General features: G+C 35.8%; 1 pseudogene; it reads right to left on the reverse strand.

Annotated features, from left to right (window-relative positions):
- Window positions 1-1184: 1184 nt before the first annotated feature.
- LOC108409837 (septin-7-like) overlaps window positions 1185-13395 on the reverse strand; it is a 37197-nt pseudogene continuing 24986 nt past the window's right edge.

Here is a 13395-nt window from a genome sequence, read left to right on the forward strand (position 1 = left end):
CCTTGACATTTTAAAATGACGCCAGATACGAATCCTCAGCCGATCATGCCCTACTCCCCTTCCAAGGCTCTATAACACTTGCTTTTACCCAAAATCCCTTGGGAGGTGCTCCACTGCTTGCGAGCACTGCGCTCCCTCAGACAACGGACCGCTTCCCTCGGATAAGGACATCAAACTAGTTACTAAATTGCTTTAGTTTGACAAGGGCACTGACAGGTAACTAAATAGACTGGTTGAAAAGTGGAATAGACAGTAACAGCCACCTCACTGGACTTTTTTTTTTTACATCACAACATTGTTCATGTGAATTTTTTACATTACAAACAAAAAAATACAGAAATGTGTATATGAATACAGCTAAATGCAGAATGGTGACTCTTTTTTTCCCCTTTCAAGAGGTCATGATTCCCAATTCTAATAAAATAAAGAGACTGCACATAGGTAGGAATAGGTTGGTGGTTAGCTTCACAATTTTACCTAGAAATGAACTATAAATGCATTTCCCCCTGCTACTTACCATAAAGTGTAAAAACGGAATTAAAGGAAAGTTCTCTTTGTTTCATAACATAAAAAAGATGCTATATTCTATTTTATCAGGACCAATATATGGAAAATACCTAAATTAAATGTTATTATGAAAGTGAAGCTGTAATGAGATTCCGAATAAAGAGGGTACTAAATGAGAATGTATATTTAAAGAATCCAAAACAAACACACAAACAAAATATTGTTATAAAAAAGCTCTAGGTGCATTTTAAGCATATAGGGTCTTTTTCCATGTGTATTTTTAAACAATGGAAGTGTCAAAAAATAGGGTCAACTGTGTTAGACTAAATTACATTATTGTATATCCTGCATCGAATGGAACCTTTGTATTTTATTTATTATAGAGAAGCATAGTTTGCATCATAATATGGCAATTTATCCTCAATGAAAACCTTTCAGAGTCCTTTTATTTTGGAATATCCTGTAAACAATCAAACCACCAGAACATGATTGTACAACAGTACAATGTTTTTTTGCATTAAATTGAAGACATCTGTTTAATAAAAAAGAAAAGAGAATGTAGGAAAGGTACTTAGAGCTGTTAGTTTCTAAGTACACAACACCCTAGACAATTCAAGGCATCTTAATCTCCATCAAGAACAAAGAATAATAATTTTGTCATGCTGTTAAATCCATCATTAAGGATTAAACTGGTGCAGATTGGTCAAACGGATCCAGCAAACACCGATGTCCAAGCTGGAATACTGGCAGCTAATAGGTAAGTGGTGGTCAATTGCGGATTTAAAAGGTCTTCCCCTTCTTCTTGTTCTTTCCAAGGTCCTTGAAGAGTTCTGTTGTTCTAAAATACGTTGTTGGGCTTCCCAGTTTGCTTTCTCATCTTCAAACTGACGACGTTTTTCCTCCAATTTGTTGTGCTGGGCTTCCAGATGCTTTTTCATTTGCTCATGGCGCCTTTGGAACTCAGGTTCAGAGTCCAGTTCTTGAACTTTTTCTTTGACCTTCATCTCAAACGCCTGCTCCATCTGCATCTCCATTTTCTTCATCTTCGCTACGTGCTCCCTTCTTTCTTCTTCCATTTGTGCAAGTGGGCTCTTGGTGAGCTGCCCTTCATTCTTGCTATTATCAGCTCCATTATAAGTCACAGTTGCCAGTTTTCTGCTCCGGTAGTTTTCATAGTGTACATTTTTAGTGACATCTTTCAAGTCCTGCAAGCGTGTTCTTATCAACATACTTCTTAGAATTGTAAAATCACAGTGTTCCCCATTTTATAATTCATCAACATGCAGTCATCCTCTGATCCATTTGCTATTAAATTCAATGATAGTATTACTACCTACCACAGCAAGAGGGTTACGGTCCTTTATCTTTTTAACAAGCTTATTTTCTTCTTCATCACCTGTCTCTAGAAACTCATATATTTTAATTTTACGTCCTTGGATTTCTTTCATTATCTGTTTTTTAAACTGTTGACATTCCTCTGGTGTGAGTGGGTCTGCTTTGGCAATAAGTGGAATGATATTCACTTTTTCATGCAAACGCTTCAGAAACTCAATATCCAGTGGTTTAAGTCCATGTTTGAAGGAGCAATGAAGTATAAACAGCACTGCACCCTGTTATCAGGCATCTACCGTCTGTTCACTAGAGATTCTGCATTTAGGTAGTCCTCAAATTTACTATCAGCATGGTCAGTAACAGGCTGCCGGCAATTACTATTATCCACTGCATCTCCAAATCCTAGGGTATCAATTATTCGAGCAGCAACTAAACACCACCTTCTTTGATTAAAACTTTGGATTATTCCACCCGTATAGTCTTTTTTATTCTATGAGAAGGATCTGGATACTCTGGAGAATACAAATCTGTGAGGAATAATGAGTTGATTAATGTTGACTGTCCCAGTCCAGATTCACCCACAACCATTAAGTGTGAATTCAAACCCTCTCTTCACTGATTTTCTGTATACTTGACGTGGGAGATTTGCATATCCCACCTAGCCTTCACGGTTCTTCTGTTGAGCCATGGTGCTGCTGTTGACGCTCCTCTCCTGAGCAGCTGTGGATCTCGACACCCACCCCCTTCACAACCAGCCCAGGCGCCACACAGCCCACCGCTTCTCCAAGGCCGCTGGCCCTGATTCCATGGTGCAGCCGCCCCACTCAAGCAGACGGCAGCGGGCGGACCCCACTGCGGGCTCTTGCCTCACTCCCGCCCCTCGCTCTGCCCCCCGCCCCCGCAGAAGGGGCCTCACTGGACTGTCCTACTGGATAAGCGTGGTGAGCAGTCTGCAGTCCCAGGGAGCAGGATTCCTCGTGGGGAAGAAAGCTGGCTCACGTGATGTTGGTTGATTTCTTAAACACGTTTCCTCTATGCAAAAATAAAATAAGTCCAACATGGTGTTAAGATGTCATAACTGGAAAAGGACTAAAGGTCATTTATTTTTTTCAAAAATCACTCTAATGACTGTGTTTTGTTTAAAACTTAGGAGATTTTTGCTCCCTCTCTGGCCTTTGTTCTTTTCATTGTAAAGTGAAGAGGAAAGAGTACATGAATGCTGTAGAACTTTGATATCTAATCTGGGTTTATTTCCTGTGCCCTGGTCCTGCCTGGCCTGCTAGGACCATCAGTAGACCACAGTTGCTGACCAGCATGACCAGCAGGCAGAGGGTGGAGTGCCCAAAAGGAATCCCAGTAGAAGCTTCTCACATCACAGAAAGGGCTGGCAGAGGAGAGCCACCAGCCCATGCTGATGGCGATCTCCTACTACTGACAGGAAGGCAGAGAGGTGGGCCCTACCCACAGCACAGTAGCAGGAACACAGATCCCCTGCAAAAGGAAACCAGGCACTGGCGAGCAAAGAGTCTTCAGCTCCTGGGCACCACAGGATGCATACTTCAGACAGCCACAGCATTCTAGACAAGGAGGCATAGCTGATCTATCTAGGACAAATGAAGAAACACAGGAACCCAGACCAAATTAGGAGGCAGGGGAATATGTAACAAACAAAATACAGGATTAACACACCTACATAGGGCCAAATGCAAGAGAAATTAGCAATCATTTTGAGAAAGATTTCAAAGTAACAGTCATAAAGATGTTCACTGAACTGTGGAAAATAATTGATGATCTCAGTGAAAACATCAGCAAAGACATAGAAAATATGAACAAGAGTGACTCTGAGCTAAAGGATACAATAACTGAAATGAAAAGTAGAATAGAGGGAATGAATATAGACTGATGGAAGAGAGGAAATAATCAATGTGATGGAAGATAGAGAACAGGAAAGTAGCCAAGCTGACAAACACAGATACTAAAAAATTTCTAAGAATGAGAAGATGCTAAGAAAGCTGTGTGACAACTTCAAATGCAACAATAGTGATGTTATAGGGTTTCAGAAGGATGAGATAAAAAGAAGTAGAAAATCTCTTTGAGTAAATAATCATTGAAAACCTCCACAATCTGGGGAAGGAAATAGACTCTTAGATCCTGGAAGCACAATGATCCCCTAATAAAAGGAACACTAGGGAGAAAACACCAATACATATGTAATTAAAATGGCAAAGATTAAAGATCAGAAGAAATTTTTAAAAGCAGAAAGAGTGAGGGAGACAGTTAAATATAAGGGAAACTCCATAAGTCTATCGGCAGACATATGAGCAGAAATTTTACAGGCCAGAAAGGAGTGGCAATAAATATTTAATATATTAGAAGGGATGAACCTACAACCAAGAATCCTCTATCCACAGGTTGATCATTCAGAATTGAAGTTGAGAAGAAAAGTTTCCCAAATAGATGAAGGTTCAAGTACTCCCCACCACTAAACCAGTTATATTAAAGGCTGTAAATAGAAATGTTATTAACCTATGTAATTTTCAACAGTGAAAATAACCCTACAGTAAACAGGATAAATAGTAAATAGCAAATCCTATAGTAAGTGTAGACCAATTACTTACCACACAAGAATGAACTTAAGAAAAACAAAAGCAATAAAACCAACTTTACGCAAAATCAATCAAGGCATAAACAAAAGATGTAAATTATGACATGTCATACACAAAGTGTGGAGGAGGAAGAAGAATGAAAAATAGTACTTTTAGATTGTGTTCAAAATAGAGTAACACATAAACTGTTATAAACTGTTAGTTCATAACTTAACATAAACTGTTGGATATTTAGAAAGTATCTATGAACCTTATGGTAACTACATACTGAAATCCTTTAACAGAAAACACAAAATTTTGAAAGAAAGAAAAAAAATACAAGCATAACACCAAAAATAAACCACCAAATAAGAAGAGAACAGTATGAAAAGAAGAAAGAAACAGAGATGAACTTCAAAAGCAACCAGAAAACAATTAATTAAATGGCAATAAGTATATACCTAACAATAATTACCTTAAATATAAATGGACTGAAATGTACCAATCAAAACATATAAGGTGGCAGAATGGAAAAAGAAACAAGACCCATCTACATGCTGCATACAAGAGACTGTTTCAGACATAAAGTCATACATAGACCAAAATCAAAGCAATGGAAAAAGATATTTCATACAAATATATGGGAGAAAGTAGAAGGAATAGCAGTACTTGTATCTGAGAAAATAGACTTCAACACAAAGGAAAGCAACAAGAGACAAGTAAGGGAATTACATTATGATAAAGGAATCACTCTAACAAGGGATATAACAATTGTAAATATCTATGCTCTAAACAGAGGGCACCTAAAAACATAAAACAAGTGTGACAAGACACCAATGTGTAAATAGACAGCAATTCACTCATATTAGAAGATTTTAACAGCCCATTTACATCAATGGATGGATCGTCTGGAGAGAAAATAAGGAAACAGAGATGTTGAAAAACACATTAGAGAAGATGGACTTTATAGATACATACACATCCTTCCACCCAAAAGCAGCAGGACACACATTTTTCTCAGATGCATATGAATAGATAAAATATTAGGATACAAGAAATATCTCAGTAAAATAAAAAAGATTGAAATTGTATCAAACATCTTTTCAGATTAAAATGATATAAAGCTAGAAATCATGTACATAAAGAAAAAAGAAGCCTACAAGCAATTGAGGACTAAACAACATTTTTCTACCTAATCAATGGATCACTGAAAAAGCCAAAGAGATCCAGCAAGTCATGCAGAGAAATGAAAAAAATACAACAGTTCCAAATCTGTGAGAAGCCACAGAAGTAATTATAAAAAGTTATATAACAATGCAGACCTATCTCAAGAAACAAACAAACAAAAAAACAAATGGAAAGCCTAACCTTACAGCTAAAGAAACTAGAAAAAGAAGAAAACATGAAACCCAAAGTTAGTAGATGGGAATGATAATCATCAGAGCAGAAATAAATAAAATAGAGAATAATAAAATCGTGAAAACAATGAAACCAAGAGCTGGTTGTTTTCAAAGATAATAAAAAAACACTAGCCAAATTTATCAATTAAAAAATGACAAATTAACAAACTCAGAATTAAAGAGGAGAAATTACAACTGAAACCACAGTAATACAAATTATTACTAAAGAAATCTATGAAAAACTATATGACAATAAACTGGACAACCTAGAAGAAATAAACACAGTCCTAGAATTGTACACCTTTCCAAGACTGACTCAGGAAAAAACATAAAATTACCAGTAAAAATGTTAAATAGGTAACCAAAAATCTCCCAATAAACAAAATACCAGAGACAGGTAGCTTCACAGTTGAATTCTATTAAACATTAAAGAGCTAATACCCATTCTCAGTAAAGTATACCCATTGTGGTTTTGATTTTCATTTTCTTGATGATTAGTGATGCCGAGCATAGTTTCATGTCGGTCATCTGCATGCCTTCGAAAAAAAAGTCTTTTCAGGTTCCTGACCTTTTTTATATCAGATTGTTTTCTTTGATCTTGCATACTAAGTAATTTTATGTATTTTCAATTTTAAACTCTTGTCAGATATATCATTTAAAAATATATGTTCCCATTGAAAAGATTGCCATTTTATTTTATTAATGACATACTTTGTTGTGTGGCTTTTGTTTGATGTAGCTGCACATATTTATTTCCTAATTTTTATTCCTTCACCTCACTGGAGACAGTCTTCAGTATGAGTTCTTGCCATTATGAAGAGTGATAAATGAAGCTTGCAGAATGTTAATGAGAGAAATATGAGCATGACTATGTGGATAAGCATATAAAAAATGTAATGGAAAAATTAATTTTTACTGTTATCTAACAATGCAATGATGCAAATTCAATCTTTATGGCTTGCTTTATAGAATTTAATTATAATTTGTACTGTTTAGTAATTTTTCTTGTAGCATTGTAAGAATAGAATTACACTTAGAAAGTCATTAAATAGTATGAAATTACTGTTAGTTATCAGCATTATTGCTCTGTTTACTAAAGAAATCCGTGAAAAAATATATGCCAACCTAGACATATAGTGGACAACCTAGAAGAAATAAACACAGTCCTAGAAATGTACAGCTTTCCAAGACTGACTGATGAAAAAACATAAAATCAAATGGACTAATTACCAGTAAAAAAGTTGAATAGGTAATTTGCCATATAGCATAATCATTAGACAAAGAATATGTTATGGAGATAATTGTTTTATGACATATTGAAACAAATAAATGTATGTCTTCATTTGCACAGAAAATGCAGAGGGGTCCAATTATATATCATAAATAACTATCTCACAAATCAGATGTCCAGGTCAGGATGAAAAGTGGTATGTCAATAAATCATACTGATACTAACCAAGGTATTGAGACTAATGGCTGATGCCTCGTAGCAGATGAAGTATGAAAATAAAAACCATATAATTAAAATAATAAACTTAAAAAGATACCTTGCTGAAATACATATAAATAAAAGTGTTATTTCAGACTGGGAAAGAATGTCCCAGAAATTAGAATATTGGCCAACTGAAAATTTCTCACTGGCACTAGAAAGAACTTAGCCCCATTCTCTTCTCTTTCTCTGCAAAACTGAAATAAAGCATTCTAGCAGCCCTGAAGAAGCAGCTCAGAGCTACTGTCCTGCCTCCTGTGCTGCAACTAATGAAATCTGTTTTCTCACACTTGCCAAGATTTGGACAACAAACACTTAAAGAATCTGCAAACACGACTGAACTTCTCCAGTCCCTGCTTTGAAATGTATAAGCTGTTGTCTTCAGAAAAAATAAACCTAACCTATGAGCTGATTAAGTCTGGTATATTTTAATGAAAGTTTAAACTAATGTTTTAGGTAATTTTTAAACCACCTGCACAGAATATATTTTAATTTGCATTGTAATTTCTTGAGGAACATTAGAAATAATGTTAAAAACCAACTCTAATGTGTGACAATTCAGAAAAGGACACTGAACATATTAATTTTAGTATATATAGAGTATCAACAATAACAACAAAATAAAGAAATAGGGGAGTGATTAAAGAAAATCGGTAAGCAAATTTTAATTTATTTTTAATAGATGCTACAATATCAAATACTACAACTAAAACTGAATTAACATTAATTTCACATTTTTATAATAGTGAATACTAGAAAAAATAGTCTAAAACAATTTTTCTACTGAATTATAAAAATTTAGAGAGTAAGGATTGTGAACCTCTTCTTTTCAATATTCATCAGCTTTTAATAAGACTTTGTTTCTTGGTAATCTTTCCTTCTCCCACCAGAAATTCAATTTAAAACACATATGTGGACATGGGTTAGAGGCTTGTTTTTTTTATTATCACCGTTGTAACAAATTGTCACAAATTCTGTCCCTTAAAACAGTTTCATTATTTTACAGTGCTGTCATTTAGTAATACAAGCCTGGCCACTCGGGTGAAAATCTAGGATTAGCTGGCATGGTTGCATTCCTTTCTAGCATTCTGGTGGAAATCCATTTATTTGTATTTTCCACCATCTAAAGTCTGCCCACATTCCCTGGCTCATGACCACCAACCATCCTGAGAACTGACAGTGCAATGTAAGACCTTCCTTCTTCCTAATGCTTATCTCACTTTGGACATAGATTAGAAAAGGTCTCCACATCAAGGTATTTATGTAACTACATTAGGCCCTCAGGATAATCCACTATAATCTCCTCAAGTTCCCTAAATTTATCACATCACCAAAGTCTCCTTTTCTATGTAAGGGATCATATTTATACCTGCCAAGGATTAGGACACAGACATCTTCAGCAGACACTCAGAGGCTTACAGCTGTGTTTCAGAAAGACTATTTTGAATGGATCACACTCAAAACAGTAAGCATTCTGCTTTTGAGAAAAGCAGTTTTATTAATTTCCCTGAATATTCCTCTTGTATCCTAAAATAATATTGCATTTAACATAAATATTAAATAATTTATACTAGGTCACAAAAGCATGGTGAAATAGTAAAAACTATAATTCAATCAATTTAAATACTAGATCTATTATTTTCCTGTAAAATTATGTAAAATTTCCATACAAACTTCCCTAAAGCTGCCTTGATTTCCTTGTTTCTTAGACTGTATGTTATTGGGTTCAGAAATGAAGGCAACACAGCATAAAACACAGACACTAAAATACCCACAAAATGTGGGGAATCAGGAACAGGCTTCAAACAGGCAGTGGTGGCTGTTATAAGGAATGTCATCACAACTGTGATATGGAGCAGGCAGATGGAGAAGGCTTCGGACCGTCCTTGTAAGGATGGCATCCTCAGCACTATGTTGAAAATGGAAACATATCTATAACCTATATAACATGTACAAAAAAAGCCCATATATGACCCTAAATGCTACACTAACATCAATGGCAATATGTAACTCTGAGCAAGAAATCTTTAGTAGGGAGGGCACATCACTGAAAAATTGAGGGAGTTTTCTGGAGCCACAGAAAGATAAAGGGAAGGTTCCAGCTGAGTACAAGACCCCAAAGATGCTCTCAAAGACCCAGGAGGCAACTGCCATCTTCACACAGACCCCCCTGCTCATCATGATGTCATAATGTAGCAGGAGACAGATGGCTGCACAGCAGTCATGGGACATGGCTTTCAGGATGAAGAGGTCACATGTGGCAAAGTGAACCACCAACAGGACCTGTGACAGGCATCCTGGGAAAGAAATGTGGCTCCTATGATGATGAGAAGCTTCCCCAGAAGAGATGCCATGTAAATCAGCAAGAACAGAAATGCGAGTGAAACCTGGAGCTCCCTGGTGTCAGAGAATTCCAGGAGGAAGAAGCTCGTCAGTGCCATGAGGTGGGTCATGTCCTCCACTCTGTTCACCTAACATGGGACATAAGAAGGTAAGGACTCACAGCAGGTTCTTGTGAAGTCTTTATCCCTTCCATTACTACCTTTCATTTCTGTTTAAATTCATCTGAATTGTGTTACTAAAACAGGATCATTATCACTCTTCTTAAATGCATGTTGTCCCTAAAAACCTGTCATGGTGTCACAGGCCGTAAATGTTAGGATGGCAGATACACTGCATGAGTTTTTATTGAGTCTTTGTCTTATCAAAGTTTTACTGGCTCATTAGCTGAATTATCTATAAAGTACAACAAATTCAATTATTCAAGCAGTCAAATGGAGATAATATTTTTTGTAAGTTACCAAAAAATTCTTGTAAAAGTTATAGTTTTTGTTTTATTGTTTAAACAAATTTTATTGAAATATAGCATATATGCAATATTATATTCATTTCTGGTAAGCAATTTAGTGATTCATCAATTATACACATTGCTCTGTGCTCACCATCATACATTGATTGACCAGTATTATTGGCTGTATATTCCCTATGCTATACTTTAATCCCTGTTGTTAAATTGTTGTGTCCTTGGAAGTCAGGCCCTCCTCACCCCTCTCCCCTGCTTAGCCTGATCCCCTCCTGTCTTTGCCGTCCGTCCATTCTCTCTGCTCACGACTGCACATTGTGCATTTCTTGCTTTGTTTTTTTCAGGCTCCTCATAGAAGTGGAACCAATGCATTCCTCTTTCTCTGTCATATTTTACTTATCACAATACCCTGAGGGACATAAAGAAATCAACATCACTAGTCATCAGGGAAATGCAAATCACTATTACAACATATCACCTCATGCCAGCAGGAATGGTTAATATCAAGGACACAGCAACTAACAGGTGTTGGTGCGGGTGTGGAGAAAAGGAAAACCTTGTACTCTGCTATGAGATTGCAGAGTGGTGCAGCATTTTGCAAAAATGTAGTAAGAGAAACACCATACAATCGAGCAATTCTAGTTTGGAAATTCACTCAAAGCACACTCAAAAATATATAAATACCCCCATGTTTATTGCAGCATTATTTACAATAGCCAGGAAGTGGAAACAACTGAGGTGGTTTTAAATAAATGAGTGGATAAACAGGTGGTACTTATTTAAAATACAATATTATCCAGGTGTGAAAACTTAAAAATTGCCATTCAAGACAACATGAATTTACCTAGAATGTATTATGCTAAGTAATAGTTTTTGATACACATTTATCTACAGAAAGTAAAATTATTTTCCCTTTAATTTTATGATGAAATGCATTATATTACAGAAGGGAAATACAAATTTATGGTAGAAAGGACATGGACAAGGAAGGAAGGAGGTGTATATCTATGGAGTTATAATAACATTATCATAGAACACTAATATCAATGATAAATGTGGGTGGAATTATAGAATATGGAGTAAAAATCCAATTTTCCCAACCTCGTGTCTTCTCATTTTCATAGTCACATACATGTGTCACATACCATCATACATTCACATAACTACTCATACCCAGATTGATTTTTCAGTATTTTTAAGGACAGGGTGGAAGCACACTTTAGAGAAAATGGTAGAAATAGATGTGCAATTATAAAATATGTAGAAATACCAATGGTAAAGAGCATGATGATAAGAAATTCTTCCTGTGATGAAGAGAAGTAATTTAGTGCCTGAGAAATAATAAACTATACTGAATACATTATGGAGGCAAAAAGAATAATTTCAATGTCATTTAATATGAACAAAATTAGAACATTTTGTTAATATACTGGAATTTAGCTAAAGAACCCTTACTTTCTAAAAATGCATATTGGTTACCAATTTCAAATTTAGTTCCTTGAGTGGGAGAAATAAATAGTTTCTCTATGTAAGACTCTTCTTTACAAAGCCCAAATTACAAGTGATGCTAGATGTTACTGTTGTAATCTAAGACACAGAGCCTATCACAGAAAGTGAAAATGTACCTCTTCATCTAAGGACCACATTAACTCCACATTTCTGAAGTGTGTTCTGATTTAGGAGGAAAAGCTGAGATGGAGGGAGTCAAGTGTCCATGTTCAGTAGTTGGGCATAAGGCCTGCAGAGTCACCCCAGATGCTCACAGTGCTGTGAACAGAGTGGCTGCCCTGGGAGGCCAGACAGCACTATTGAGCAGAGGTTTGTGGGTTTCTCTAGAATCTGCACAAGGGTAAGGTTTTTATTGTATTCTTAATCACAAACTCATTTTGTATACATTTTAGTATTATTTCTTTTCATGGAAATTATAACTTTTTAGTTTCCAACATTCATTATTCACAGTAAATGTCTTTTGAGAGGAATATGTACAATATGAATGTGTGTGACATATACAGAGTATAGTATGTTTCTTTTTATTGAAGTATACTTGATGTACAGTGTTATAGTGGTTTCAAGTATACAGCACAGTGATTCAACAGTTATCTGTATTGTCTTAATCCCACCAAGCGTATTTACTATTTTTTCAGCATAGATGTTACTTGATTACTGACTATACTCACTATGCTGCTGTACACTCATTCCCATGACCAATTTATATCGTGATTAGATTTTGTGTCTCTTTATCCCCTTCACCTGTTTCACCCACCCATCCCAACCTCTCCCTCACAATAACCACCAGTCATGTCTCAATAGACTGAATCTATTGCTGGTTTGCTTGAATGTTTCATTTGGTTTTGTTTTTAGATTCCACAAATAAGGGAAACCACATGGTGTTTGTCTTTCTCCACCTGGCTTATTTCACTGAGCATAACACCTCTAGGTCCATCCATGTGTTTGAAAATGGCAAGATTTTGTTTCTTATGGCTGAATAATATCCCATTTTATATGTGTATCACACCTTCTTTATTCATTCATCTACTGATGGACACACCTTCAACATTCCATTTGACCCAAATTACAAAGCCTAAAACCTAAACGTACTTGACAATAACTAAAGACAAATAAGGGTTCAGAATGGTGAAACTGAATCAGACCAGAGATATACTTTCTCCAATAAGGATTGTAATTAATGTGTTTTGTGACTTAAGAGGTTTCTTTCTCTCTCGATCCAGTTCTATCAATTAGAAAGTAAAGAGGTTAGATTTCATTACTATAAAACTTCCATCTGTGAGTTGTGCTGCTTCAAGGACCCCCCAGTGTTCATCATGTTGAAATGCATGCTGGCCACCACTTTGTGGTTACCTTAAAAGTTAGGTCCCATCTGCATTCCTGGCGCAGCATGTTTAAGTAAGTATTGCTGTTAGTGCTTATGTGATAAGACAGCTTAACAATTTCTTCTTCATACATGAAAAAAGCAGTAGATGGGCCTTTTAAACATATATATGTGACTTAAGTTACCATGTTTTTCAGTATGCAAGGTAATAAAATATTCAAAAAAATTTGATATAAGGATACCTATTGAGGATGTTTAAGGACCTTAGATTAAATTTAGTTCCATGTCCATGTTAAAATATGAATGAGAGTGAAAGACTCTTAAACATCTGGTTTATACACATTGGGATAACCTTAGTTAGAGGAGACCAGATCACATATAATGCCTCACAGTTATATAGACTGTGACACTTATCAGAATGAGCTCCACTCTTATTCTGGAAAACTTAA

This window comes from Manis javanica, chromosome 14, assembly GCF_040802235.1.
Source record: "Manis javanica isolate MJ-LG chromosome 14, MJ_LKY, whole genome shotgun sequence".
Lineage (NCBI taxonomy): Eukaryota > Metazoa > Chordata > Mammalia > Pholidota > Manidae > Manis > Manis javanica.